Source organism: Bombyx mori, chromosome 20 (genome assembly GCF_030269925.1).
Source record: "Bombyx mori chromosome 20, ASM3026992v2".
In the NCBI taxonomy this organism is placed as follows: Eukaryota; Metazoa; Arthropoda; class Insecta; order Lepidoptera; family Bombycidae; genus Bombyx; species Bombyx mori.
Window position 1 is genome coordinate 8592667 of NC_085126.1, and position 15250 is coordinate 8607916.

The following is a 15250-nucleotide window of genomic DNA, read 5'->3' on the forward strand; positions in this document are numbered from 1 at the left end:
ATGTGTGATTAACTACATAATATACATCATTGCAGTACAATATAATAGAATAGAATAGGATAACTCTTTATGGCATATTAAATTTGTTCTCTGTAGAACATATTTAATTAATATCCAATCCTGTAATTAAAATTTTATCTTTCTCTTTTTTAGACTGGTGGCGGTGGTCCTTCCTACATCCCCCCTGATGATGTGTTGGACAGGGTGGCTGCATTATTAGGAACTACTGTAGATGGGTTCACAGTAGCATATGGTGGTGATGCTGAACTAATACCATGTGTCGGCAGTATTAATGGCAGTGGTGATGAACATGGTTTGGAGGTTGTTGCAGTTATAGATAATGTAATTGATAATGGTGCTGAGGTGTTGGAGTGTAACAGTGGTGTTGAGGTGTTGAAAGAGTGTGTGGTCGAAGACACAGGGCCTTGCTCAGTCACACCACCTAACCCCAAATTTTTACACACTCCCAAAGCCAGCGGGTAAATTATTTTGTTAAGTTTTTTATATTTTCACTTTGCATAATATTATTGTTGCCAAAGTGGAGTAGTTTATTAAGGACAAAAGTTATTACTTAAAATTAGAATTTCTCTTTCTTTACAACTACAAGTTGTAAATTTTTTATTTTTCATAAAATTGAATAAATTTCCCGAAGCTGGTGGCCTAGTTTATTTGCTATCAATTGTAGGTAGTAGCAAGATTTTAGAGTTTATTGTGGACTGATAGACAGAAAAGCATGCGGAGACTTTATTATTGTCTTAATACTTCCAAGTTAAGACGGAAAGAAATGCATGTGGAGACTTTATTCTGAAGGTTAAGCGATAATTACTAATTTTATTTACTTTAATTCTTACAGGTTTCAAAAGAAAATCAAAATCTGATGAGCACCGGGCATCCAGAAACCAGGCATTAGCAAATTATTATAATGCAAAAACTAAACTTTTAGAAGCAAAATTTGAAAATATAGTGTTAGAAAATAAAAAATTCAAATTAGAAATTGAACAACTTAAGAATATAAATTAACCTTATATTATTTTATAAGTTGATATTTTTGTTTGTATTTTTATGCAGTTCTTATATTATCTATATTTTTTTGTGTTATAAATAAATACCTAATTAAGTTAGCAGTTAAAATGATGATAAGTTTATTCCAATGTTTGTGCTAAATATAAATAATAGATAAGTATTTTAATTTATAATAAAACAAAATAACAGTTACATACAAAAAGGTTTTATTTTATTATCTTAATACTTCCAAGTTAAGACGGGAATGAGTTAATTCTCAACTTTATAAGTTTCTTTTGCACTCTACAGAGTTGAGAAATAGGCTTCTATTAATTCTGCTCTATCCCTGCTATCTTGTACTCCCATAGTTTGAAGATCATCATCATCCATTGCTTGGAATGGTATTAGTACCTCTGCTGGGGTTTCTTGCAAATTATTAATTCTACAGATGTTGTGTAGAACTGCTGTAGATATTATAACTTTCTGAATGTTTTCTAGTGATAAGCGCATAGATAATGAGATCACTGAAAAACATCGCTTCTATACACCGAAGGTTCTGTAAAAGATAATTATTGTTTAGTGTATTACTTGTATAATACTCATACAAGTAAAAATCACTAGCTATACCCATAATGTCTAATGTGATAGGTACATCCATAGTGAATATTATCATACTGTAGATTTTCAATTCTTCTGGTTCTGTAACACTTACCTTTCAATAAGGTTTCTTGTTGCAATATGTGCATCATTATATTTTTATTCATTTCTAGCACTAGGATTTAAAATTGGTGTCAACATATAGCATCTGTTTGGATAGGCACTGTCAGCCAGCAACCAGCGATTCCCAAAAGTCCCAGCTTCACACTGAGCTGTAAATAGATTAGTTTATTTAACTGCACTTACTATATCCATACACAATCACAAAGTAATTACACAATTTAATGTATATAATACCTCTTAAAATAGAATTATTAAATATAGTAGCATCATGTGCAGAACCAATTCTACAGTCGAAGAAAATGAGATTGAGGTCTTCTGTAAAAACGTCGGTCTTAAACTGAAATCTTTGCTCTTACTATTTGCATTAGAAGTACAAGAGCATATTCAACTTTACATAAATACAGGATGGGCCACAAGGCTGTTGGTGGTTTCAATATTCAATTAAAAGAGAACTACGACTACTTGTTAGCTCTAACCGTCATCGCTTGTCCTCTTTCGTTCGTCACTCGGACACGAAATGCACGCTGCGCTCCCGTGTACGGGCACGCTAACAACATATTCCTCTGCTGCCGGCGTGTTCGAGAAATTAAAGAATTAAATGGCTAACGCTCATATGGCGACTTCGGTTCCAAGAGTGCCAAGCAGCCGAGGGAAGTCATTTGGACAACATTATTTTTAGGTCTTAAAAATTCCTAAGTTTCAATTTTTTTTTAAATACAAATATATTTTTGCTGTTTCGTAGTTCTTTTTTAATTGAATATTGAAACCGCCAACACCCTTGTTGTAGAATTCGACGTCAGCACATTCAAAATGCGTCTGTACAAAACAGAATCACCAGAACACCACAGTCATCGTATGCTACTGGATCATCATATAGCGATTCCTCAATGTATTATAATGACACCAGTAACTATAATTTGAAAGAGCAAGCAACTGAACGTAATTCCTCGTCCATTATACCTACACATCATTCTGAACACGTTGTGTATTATCAGTCTTCTTCAAATATGTTTACATAATGAAACGCAGAGTAAGGTTACAATTACATCAAATGACTTAATTTTCATAGCAATGCAGAACGCTAATGTTGATAACCAAAAGTGATGGGAGCAAACAAAATATCAATGTTAAAAATATTCCCTTAATAAATAAATGTTGTGTGTTATTTAATCTCACCTTGATAAATTCCATTAATGATTCATAGATTGCTTCACAAACTTCGATGATGAATTCGGAAATAGTTGATTTTCCAAAGTCTAAATATATCTGTGAGTGATCTTAAACTACATCCAGTAGCAAGAAAGTATAGAACTGCTTGTAATTTTGTAATTGCAGAAATCGCACTTCTCAAATGGGTATCTTTACGCTGAATTTGAGAGTGTACTTTCGTTAAAAGAAAATTCACACAACTTTAGGACATTCTCAAACTATCGAAGTATACTTTGGGATCTTCCAATGCTAATTCCTTCAGAAGACACTTAGTAACCCCTAGTTTATCTCTCTCATCGTTCTATTTTCGTACCCATAACTTCTTTTTTTTTTAATCAAAGAAATTTCCTCATCCACCTCTTCTAAAATAGCCATTACCAATAGCTTAATCAGTTTATTCACTATTGCATTGCAGCCCGTTCATCTTGCAAAACACCACTCACTTGTGTCCTGTACTGGACCATTATGCGAACGATTTCTGTGCAGTAGCGAGTAGTTTAGCCACTAAATTACTTGATAGTCGACTAAAATACTAGTCTAGTCCGAATTAGGCTTAATTAACCGATGATGTGTTAGTGCGTCGAGCGTACAGCGCCTGTTCCGTTTCTGTTACCGCGTTGTCGGTCGACGTAAGAGCGGCAAAGTCGCGCGCGCCACGCACCACATGTATTTTGAGTGACGCGGTCAGACTAGGCGTAACATCAGCAGAAATCGTTTGTGTTCAGTAGAGATGAGAGGTATATACTGTATGGGGATGTAGCTAAACAATATATTATATAACTACACTATACTATATATATATAGTATATATTAACTATACTAACTATATCCATGTAGCTCTTAGCAGTTTTTATACACTATGCATTACGTCTATAATACTGATCTCGGTGTACTGAGACGAAATGATTGACAGGTCTCACGCATTATGGATCTAGGAGGCATCCTTAAACACAACAACGATAGAAGATAACGAGTCCACCTAAGACAGCCACTCCGCTATAAAAAAAAAACAGCTATGCGCCTTGCTTCGAGTGAAAGTATGTGATGACTTCTACATCTCTATCTATTAATTACTGCATCTCTATATATACTATTTCATTGGAAAAATTGGTACCCGCTGGCGGGATTCGAACACCGATGCGTCGCCACATACGACTGCACCGGGCGCCTTATCCTTTGGGCCACGACGACTTCACCTCCAGAATCCATATTACGCGTGAGATATTCAGTGAAAGTAATTAAGTTAGTGGTAGTCGATCTATTCTTCAAGAAAGTATGTTGTTGCGCTGAAGGTGAGTTTTAAAAAAGCGTACAACTGCAAATATACAATAGCTCTGTATGGAAAATTAATAGGCTCATTGCTTGTACTCTTAGATAAATCTACATTTACATCAGCAGGGGTATTACCACCTTTTGCATTTAGCAAATTAAATCTATTTAATATTGTTTTAATATACATACTGTCTTTGACTTATGCTTATACAATTTTTTTCTTGATTTATTTCCATACCAATAAATGAATTAATATTTATAATCTTAATATCAAACTTTTGTTTGAAAATAGTTAATATTTTAGATAAAACAGCTTTACTTTTTGCCAGTAGTAATCCATCATCAACATAAAGAATTAACATTACATTTATATCTCTAAAATATCCCACAAATATACAATTGTCACACTTTGACTTGTGTGAACCCTCGTGCACACAGTCGTGCTTTGAAGCGTTCTATTTCTCCATCTTTATTTTTCTTTATGTTGAATAACCATTTACAAGACACAGGTTTCTTCTCTGTTCGATCAGTTAGTATCCAAGTTTATTTTTTATGTGACTGAAGCCCTTCAACCACAGCTTTCTTCCATATATGAGAATTTGGACTGTTCATTGCCTCTTCATAAGTATTAGGTAGTTCGAATTCCGTAAAATTTACTTCTAGATTATTATTTTGGTTAAAAATGGCGGCAAAAACTAAGAGAAGTAACATCTGGTTTCATTTTACGGAGGGCACAAATGAATGTCGAGCAAAATGTAACCATTGCTCCCTTTACCTCAGCACGAAAAGTGGCTCTTTAGGAAACTTGAATCGTCAGATGAGAAATAAACACCCAACAATATCTAGACAATCTACAGTAACACCATCATCTAATATCAATAATTTAGCATCCACAAGTTTAGTTATACAAGACAGTACCCCGAATATTCTGTTATGTATATCCAGACCTGCACAATTAAATCCAATCACCAATTATATAAGAAAGTCGATCAAATCGATAATCAAGTTGTTAGAATGGTGGTTAAAGGTCACCACGCTTTGCGAATGGTGGAGGAACCTGAATTAAAAATAATTATCGTTATGGTATCTAAGTGCCCAGGATACCAACTTCCAACCAGAAAAACGTTATCAACAACTTTGGTGCCCAGGAACTATGCACCTTCGAGTCTATACAGAAAAAGTTACTAGAGGTTCAATATGTTTGAGTCTGTACTGACGGTTGAACGTCAATAACCAATAAAAGTTACATATCGGTTACGGCGCATTTTATGGACGCCAAAGGTCAACTGGATTCTGCACTCTTGGGGTGTATTAATTATAATGAAGGGCACACCAGTGCTAATTTACTTGTTTTTTTGAAGCAAGTTATCTGCGATTGGCAAATAAATAATAAAATTGTATGTATTGTCAGCGACAACGCCACAAACATTTTAGGAGCCTGTGATGTATGAAACATTCCTTATAATCTATGTTAACTTACCTAATGTAAACCTATAAGTGTCTATCAAATAAAACAGAGTATTATTCGGACTCTCGTTGGTTTCATTACAAATATGTATCTCCGACGCAACGTCTTATAAGCCGTTAGAATGGGAGAGTGGCGATCAGTTGGTTGCTTTGCTCATTCGCTGAACTTGGTACTTCAACAGGCTATTACAACAATTACCCAAACTACTAACAAAGTAAAGTGCATAGTTAAGTATTTAAAAAAAAGTTCGGCTGTATTAAATAAACTCCAAGAAATACAAAAACAGATGGAGTTGCCGGCCTTTACTCGGAAAGTGCAACTTTAGATCCGAGATTTAAAAGAAGAGACTTCCGAACTCCAGATACGTTTAAAAAAGCGTGCCACATCCTGAAACGTCGTATATGCGAGTTAAGATTGCCGGAAGAAATAGAAAACTCTCCTCAAGTAGTCGATATTGAAAAAATACAGGACATTCCACAACCCCGGCTATTATCAAAAAAAGTGTTTGGGATGAATAAGACTCTGAAACGTCGTCAATTATTAGTAGTTCAATAGCCGCGGGAATTCGCCAATTTGATAAATATATAAATGAAGAGTACGTGCATAGAAAAGAAGGCCCGTTATAGGCCTTTATCACTACATGCTTAAACGATTGTGCATCCAGGCAATTTCAATGTTTTCAAAATGGATAAAATTGAACAAAGAGCGGGGATAAAGTTACTTCATATAAAGGGTGTTGGGAAAAACCTAAAATATATAAATATGTAATAGATTACAATGAGATATACGCACCTGTACGATACACGTCGATTAGATATCTCATAGGTATAACTGCAAAATACAGGTGAGGAAGAGCAGACTTCTTCAAATAATCTGAGTAATAATATCACAGATACTTCAAGTAATACAGATTATAAAGATCCACTAGATGATACATACTTACCAAGACAGAGTGTTGACATCTCGCCTGCAAATGAGACAGGTATCAAAACCCGTCGGCAAAGAAAGTTGCAAACAAATAATGAAAGTCCATCTCTATATATTTGCATGAATGGTGAGTCTACATCAAGCCTTCTTAACAATGATCCCGAGCTTGGAAGAAGCTCTTCAAAGTAATGAATCTGAAAAATGGAAACAGGCAATAAAAGAAGAGTGTGAGTCCCTCATTCACAATAATACTTGGTCTTTAGTAGATTTACCTGGTGGAAGAGTTACCACCAAAGTAGTCAACGCAGTGACCGCTAAGGAGAAGCGAGGATGTTACTTCTGCACTGTTACCGGCGACGACCAGCTCGACGTGCGCGACGCGACGCCAGCCTCTAGTCAACCCGGCCAGCCAGAGTAAAGGAACGCCACAGATTATCAACACAACATTTGGTCACATTATCGCGGGTAGTCTGCCACCTCAACATGAGGTAACGAAAATTGTTTCACTTTTATGTACATGTGAATCTGACATTGCTACTACCATAATACATACCATAGCTTGCTTCATTATAAAGAATTGTGTTTATGTTGATGATGTTTTATATCCGAATAACGATTTAACGGTTTTACATGAGGCGAAACAGCAGCTAAAACGTTTGTTAAGCTTGAGTGGCTTCCAAATGCATAAATGGTCATCTAAGTGCGATGAGATCTTAGCTGATATTCCTTTAAATGAGAGACAGATAAAATTGAAGTTCAAAAAGAAAACAGCAGTATCAAGGCGCTAGGAATGACAATTGACACAAAGAAAGATTGTTTTGTCATTAAATGCCCAAATAACTTTTCATTCAATTCTAGACCCTTGATGTCCGTCTCTACAGACATTACAGATTTCAGCTACCTCACTCTAAGTCACTTCTTAGTGGGAGCTCCGCTCACTAGCTTCCCTGAACCAGATATCTCAGAAACGCCAGTAATTAGACTTAGGTTTTGGCGGTTAGTTGAGAGTATGAAACAGTCATTTTGGAAAACTTGGCATAGGCAATACTTAAATATTTTACAAGCGAGACTGAAATGGCGCGATACCTTACCACATATTAGTATAGGTAAGATGGTATTATTGAAGGAACCAAATTCACCTCCTCTTTATTGGCCGTTAGCTAGAATTTCCAAGGTTTTCCCAGGTGGGGATGGTAAAGTACGAGCCTTTGACGTTACTGCCCCTAATGGCAAAGTTTATAGAAGGTCACTGTCAGCTGTATGTTTGTTACCGTTTGATAATATTTAATGTGTTATTATTTTAATGTCTAGATAAAAATATGACGTAAGTTCTGTTAATTAATTTAATTTAATACATTGTTTCACAAAAGTCACAGAACACGCGAATGTAGCTATATATATAGGTCTAGGTATAAAAATTCCTTAATGTATTTTTTGAGCTCACATTTGTATTCTTAATATGATGTACTGATTAGAATCTGTCTTTGCATTTCTGATTTTGTGTCTAAAGTTAATTCTTAAATGTTAAATTTTATCATAGATGATTATAAAGATTGTCTTTATCCCATAAAAAAATGGTGAGTATAAGTTATTACATTAATTTAATATTGTATAACTTTCTTGAAAATATATCATTTCTGAGGCCGCAGCATGTTGGAAACCCAACAAAATGGTATAAAACCTTTTTTATTGTTGTCGTTGTGGTTTTTGACATTACATTTGAATTTTGAATTTTGGAATGTCTTAGTTTTGTCATTCTCTTTTATCCGTGCTATTGTACGCGATTTATAAAATTTCTAAAATATACAAATTTTATACGTACAATCCTCGCGAGTTTATTAATCAAGTTCCTTGCCCATCCTAAGTACAGTCCACTACACAACCTTTCCAAGAAGACCGGTATATCAGATTGACTGCACGTTGAAAGCGTACGATTACCGCCCGTGTCTTACAAAATCGACTGCGGCAATCGACTGGCCTACGAATTAGTGATTCATCTGAAATTGAAAAAGCGCATTGTGCAGCACGTTTGAGGTTTGTTCGCAAGCATGCCGAATGGACAATAGATAACCGGAGAAATATACTCTTTACGGATGAAAGTAAAGTTTTTCAACGATGATCTTTGCGTGCGCGTGTGGAGAAGAGAAGGAGAACGTTTTTCAGAACCTTGCATATTTGAAAGGGATCGTTTTGGAGGTCTCTTGTTCTATCTTCTTGTGGGCTGGAAAGAGCTTGCTCGGTAAAACTGAGCTGGTAATTCTGAAAGAAAGCTCCATAACTACCTCCCAGTATGTCAATCGGAAAATTCGGCCCCATGTCATCCCATTTTCACAAAGAGCGGGTGAAAACTTCGTCTTTATGCAAGACAATGCTCGCCCACATACAGCCCAAACAAACCAGAGAGCCAATATTACGGTTTTAACGTGGCCGGCCATGAGTCCCGATCTTAACTCCATTGAACATTTATGGGACCAATTGAAAAGAAGCCCCAAATTGAACTTCAGTAATGTGACAAATCGACAAGAGCTCATAAACGCCCTAAAATTGTGTTGGGAGCGAATACCCGAGGAAAACATGACCACTTGATTGAAAGTGTCCCAGATAGATTCAGAGAGTGCATATGGAACAGAGGAGGACCTACTCGCTATTAAGCACCATCAAACTCATTGATTTTGTCAATAATAAAAATTAAAATCAAACTTTACTTAAATTATTTCTGTCAACTTTCCTAAAAATTGTAAATTTTGACTGAATTCCATAAAATTGGCAAAACTTACTCTTGTTAATACAAACTTTCAAAAACCTTAATTTATTCATTTCTAATAATAAAAACTGAAAAAAGAAAAAGAATTTGTAAAATTCATTTATAAAACATGGCGGGCCCTATTTTGTTTCGAGTAGTTTATTCAACTTTAAATTGTTTTTACTAGTCAATGGACGCTATATTACTGATTTTTGCCTGCACATATTTTTGGTGATGGTAGTTTCTTTCCTATAAATAATAAAATTTCATGATGATTGACTACCTACTTGCGGTGCTGCTAGTGTGGAAGCTAAACTAACAAATAAACACATTCACTTTTGCATTTGTAATATTAGGTAAGGATACCTACACCTATTTTATTACGAATACTAAGAATGATGGAATAGAAGACTTATTACGTAATAATCGTAAGTAATGGAGGATGGTAAAAATGTAAATAAAATATGTAAAACTTTTAATAAATTGAGAAAGTTGCACCCATTTTTAGATGAACAAGATGTGTTAAGAATAGGTAGAATATGTAATGCTAGTTTAGATTTTGATATCAAACATCCTGTGTTTCTAAAAAATACATAAGAAGAAAGGACATTGTCAGGGTTAATCAAAGGAATATTCATTATTTTTTTATCTAAATGGGATCTGATTGTGATCAATCAGCTTTGTGAGAGGTGGAAGGGAAGCAATAGGAATAGAATTAAGGGAATCAATTGACACGAATTGATCACTACCGCCAGTGGAAGAAAGGACAGACCAGGAGAGAAGTTAAAGAAAACAGTCTTTGGATTCTGAGATGGAGGAACTCTGCGAGTAGGGGTCCCGTCATTCAATAAACACAAATCTAGATCATCACAGAGATCAAGAAAAAGAAAAGAAATAGTATCACAGTAATAACAACCCCAAGATGTATAGTGAATATTAAAATCTCTAAAGATAAGGATAGGTGGAGGAAGACTTGTAATAATAGTTTTTAATTCAGAGAGAAGAGCTAGGTTAGGTTCAGGGATATAGATGGAGAGGAAAGAAATATTATGAACTCTAACAACAACAGCAAAATTGCTATTACTGTGGGAAGGAAGGGATATTTGTTTAAATATCACATTTCTAGATACTAAAATACCACATCCAGCATAACCATGTGATTTTTCGTCCTGGAGACATGAGAAACCTGGGATCCTAAAGTTAGATCTGGCCTTAAGCCATGTCTCCTGGACAGCAAAAATAGAAAGTTTGTATTTATTAATAAGAATGATGTTATCATTCTTCTTGTGACGAATACTGTGACAATTCCATAGTAGGAATTTGTGAATTTTTAATAGTTTTATAAACCTCAATAAGTTTATATATGAGATTTTTCAGCAGTTCAAAGTCTCCAAAGCAGGGAAATATATTTAAAATTGTAGAAAGTAAGAGTTCCAGGAGATTATCATTGGCAGATACACCATCTGAAGGAGAGGCACTCCCATTAGGGCTACTAGAATGGGGAGCACTAATGATAGCTTGATGAGCTTGCCTATCATAACCTGAACTGGATGCCGGAGCTGGAGGAGATTTTTGGGTAATACAAGTACAAGACTGAACTGGATATGGCTTAGGTGTGGGGAGAAGATTGGGGTAGGGTTTGGGAAGATTGAGTGGGGAAAAAAAGGGGGGGGGGAGACGTACAAGAAATATCTGAAAAACTTATGGAAATCTGACTGATGCTTCGTTGTACGAGATATTTTCTTGTGACATCACCAGTTTGATAGGTTTCTGTCTAGAATGTTCAGGGCAAGATGTATCAATGGCTTTATGGTTACCAGAGCAAAACAAACAAGTAGGTATAGGAAATAAACTATTACAGTCAATACCAGAGTGAGATTTCACACAGATAAAACAACACACCTTTGACCGGCATTGCGTAGCACTATGCCCAAACCTGCAGCAATTATTACATTGAATAGTTGGTAAAATATATGTCTGAGCTGGGAGGGAAGTGTAAAAAGAATAGACCCTATCTGGAAGCTTTTGGCCAATAAATGTTAGAACAACTGTCGGAGTTGGAGTCCAAATAGAAATGCTATTTTCTATTTCACATTGTATGAAGGAATAATGGCATTGTATTTAGCTGCGGCAAGACCTGGGTAATCTAACAAAGAATTTGTGGCTACAGCAGTTTTGAATTCAACTGAGACTCGGTTTCGGCCGATAAGTTTAACGTCGTCTTTAGCAACATCCTTGATTTCGTTATGTTATAAGAAGTGATCAAACTTAATTGGGCGTAGCACTAGACGAAGACTCACAATCTTTGCTTACATGAATCAAAAAAGAAGCAACATCCTGATCCAAATACCGTTTTCTGTTACCCTCATATTCTGGTAAAGTATACACAGACTGAATAGATCCGATTGCTTGTGCGACTGTGTTTTTCTTTGGAGGAAAAGAGATAATCGGAATTTGGAGGAGTTTGTAGTTTCCTAGAACTTGGATGACCTCCGTGTCCATTGGGATGAAGAATATATGAATGAAGATTTTGTGAGGACTCGAGGATATAACCTGCCCCGGGATCGGGGGGTAGACTCCGTTTACAATTCAATTTACACTAAACTACAATATATTACTTACAAATAAGACAACACACTTATATAAACACACAAAACTAATAATTAGATAATCAACATGGAATAAAACCCAATAAAACGCCCGAAAAATAAGTGAAAAAGACGGAAATGCCCAAAAGCCCAAAACCAGTTTTTTTTTGGTACAATTTTTCCTTATTAGGAAAGGCAAGGGGATCTAAGCCCATACGGCCTATACACAAACTTGTATCAAACACTCAACCACATTTTTTTAAGTGATTTTATGACCTGGTAACTGAGACCTCTAAGTCATGTCTTATTTTAATTTATATTCAAATTTTTATGAAAAATATTATGGAGTGAAATGAAATGAAGATGATTAATTTGAGACATTAATCAACTGGAATGAAATTAAATGAAATGAGATGATATGGGTTGAAATATAATCTAAGTAAAATTGTGGTCATTTAATAGAGATTTAGATTTTTTCAGTGGACTTTTTGGAGGATCCCGGGAAGTTACGTCCAGCGGCTTTGTTTCATTTTCCCACATTTGTGCACTTTCACAGATATTAAACAGTTAATAAACCACCATTATTACACATTTAAACCTGAAGAAACACCAAATAGACAAAATAAAACAAATCACACAACTTCACTCAAAAAGTCACTCAACCGCCAACAGAGTAGGTACCATAGATTATACACTTAATATATTTGAGGTAGGTACGGTACCGTACCGTACCGTGCGGCCGGCTCAGTGAATTTGGCGCCCCTTTTTTTGATTTTCGGATATATTTTTTTTAATTCTTTGTTCGTCGTTTGTTCGTATTTTATTTATTTATAATTAATTAAACAAATGATCACCCTTAAGTTGCCCCTCCTTACTAGATATCTTTATTTTTATCGCTTAGATTAATTAATTTTGATCAATTATCGTTTGTTCGACGACTAATGGTGATAGATCGATCATAAAAACAATTAAATTCCCAAATATTAATTATTTTATATCTAATAAGCTGGCAATGGCCAATTTTTTCATTCGAACATGAATGAACAAACGACAAACAAATAATAAAAAAATATATCCGCAAATCAAAAAAGGGGGGCCAAATTCACTGAGTTCGTGCGGCCACAATAGAAAAAGATCTCTTTTGTTTGACATTGACATTTATCGTCTATTAGTAGTATTATTTTTTAAACTGGAAAGGCAAAACTGACATGAAAAGTGATGATATTAGGGGTTAAAGTATGAAATTGCCGATTTGTACTGAAAAATTGTTTTTTTTTTTTTTCACATAACATATTTATTTCATCAAAATATCTACCATTATTATCTATACATTACTGTCATCTAATACGAAGGTATTCACATATTATGAAGAACCTCATAGGTACCAATTGAAGAAAATTTCACTCAAAAATCTCAAATATAAAGGTTCTATGTTAATTCGAAGTACCTATTACAATAAAACGGCGATTTCATACTTTAACCCCTGTTATGAAGTAAAACGAAATTAAGATGATCAATATGAAGAGTTGTATGAAACGAGATGAGATGATATGGAATTTTTTTTTTTTTTTTTTTTTTTTTTATTGCTTAGATGTGTGGACGAGCTCACAGCCCACCTGGTGTTAAGTGGTTACTGGAGCCCATAGACATCTACAACGTAAATGCGCCACACACCTTGAGATATAGTTCTAAGGTCTCAGTATAGTCACAACGGCTGCCCCACCCTTCAAACCGAAACGCATTACTGCTTCACGGCAGAAATAGGCGGGGCGGTGGTACCTACCCGTGCGGACTCACAAGAGGTCCTACCACCAGTAATTACGCAAATTATAATTTTGCGGGTTTGATTTTTATTGCACGATGTTATTCCTTCACCGTGGAAGTCAATCGTGAACATTTATTGAGTACGTATTTCATTAGAAAAATTGGTACCCGCCAGCGAGATTCGAACACCAGTGCATCGCTCGATACGAATGCACCGGACGTCTTATCCTTTAGGCCACGACGACTTAAAAATGAAAATAATCTCAGTAAAATGGTGGTCATTTTTTTTTATTCCCACCTAAACCTTGAGAGGCTATTTCAGCGGAACCTTAACTAGTAGGTGAGCTCACGGGGCTCAAACCTGACGACGTTGCTAACACAAACCCTAGCAAGAGCCGTGCTTCGCAGAATCTACCACCGGAAACGCGACCCACTGAGAAGATCCGGCGTGAAACTCAGTGGGCTATGTCTGAGGGTTAATTTACTCGTCGAGCCCTTCGTCACAAGCGACGGGTTCGTCGAGGACGATGACCGGGTGGTCATTTATTGAGACTTTTTCAGTGGACTTTTCGAAGGATCGCGAGAAGTTACGTCCAGCGGCTTTGTTTTATTTTCCCCTTTTTTTTTCCTACCTAAGCTGATAGCCTTGAGAGGCTATATCAGCAGCGCCATAACTAGGTGTAGGTGTAGGTAACTAGTAGGTGAGCTCACGGGACTCAAACCTGATGACCATAGATTTACACTTAATATATTTGAGACGCCGATGACGTTGCTAACACGAACCCTAACAAGCATAGATTATACACTTAAAATATTTGAGCTATCAAGAGCCGTGCTTCGCAGAGTCTACCACCGGAACGGAAACACGACCCACATGTCTAGGATGAACGTAGACAGCTGTCATATTAAATAAATATCTATGGACAGCTGTGACGGCGAGGTGAAAGGGGCAAAGTAGCGGCCAAAATTTATTAATGATTGTTAACGTGCAATAACACACTTATTGATGAGCAGTGGTCTCGAACCTACCGATTTTTCGGTATTTCTACCGATATGGGCTCTGTTCTACCGAAATACCGAAATTAAACGATTTTTCTACGATTTCAGAGTAAACATGGAAATTCTCCCGATTTTCCTACCGATTTTACACTTTCAGACATATTTAATTGATCCAAAAAATGTTAAAATTGGCAAAACTGCTACGATAGTTCTTATGAGTAGGCTCTTTCCCAATATTGTTCAGAGCAATGATTGCCAGGAAAATGATACAGAGTGGCGCATTTTAAGAAATTGTGAACAAATCAAAACATTTCCTGATGATGCAGAACTTTTGGGATGAAGTAACTTTTCTAAAGCGTGGGGATGAAACTCAAATGTTTCCTTTGTTGTCTAATTTCATCTTTAATATTTTATCACTTCCCCATTCATCCGTAACATATATTTTCATCATAACACATATTTTCACATATTAATCTTTTGAAAACAAAACAGCGAAATAGGCTGTCTCCTGAACCAATCACTGGTCTATTACATGTAAAACGACAGCAAATTGTTATG

General features: G+C 35.8%; 1 long non-coding RNA gene across 3 annotated transcripts; it reads right to left on the reverse strand.

Moving 5' to 3' along the window:
- Positions 1-1212: 1212 nt before the first annotated feature.
- LOC105841876 (uncharacterized) lies at positions 1213-12097 on the reverse strand. 3 transcript variants are annotated; one of them, XR_005245855.2, is made up of 4 exons: positions 6871-12092; positions 2899-6792; positions 1715-1871; positions 1213-1558 (listed from the first exon to the last, which is right to left on the reverse strand). It is a non-coding gene; the product is annotated as an uncharacterized LOC105841876 (long non-coding RNA). The 3 variants fall into 3 exon arrangements; XR_005245854.2 differs by having other exon boundaries at positions 2899-8595; positions 11964-12085; XR_002430737.3 differs by having other exon boundaries at positions 2899-12097.
- Between the last annotated feature and the right edge of the window lie 3153 nt (positions 12098-15250).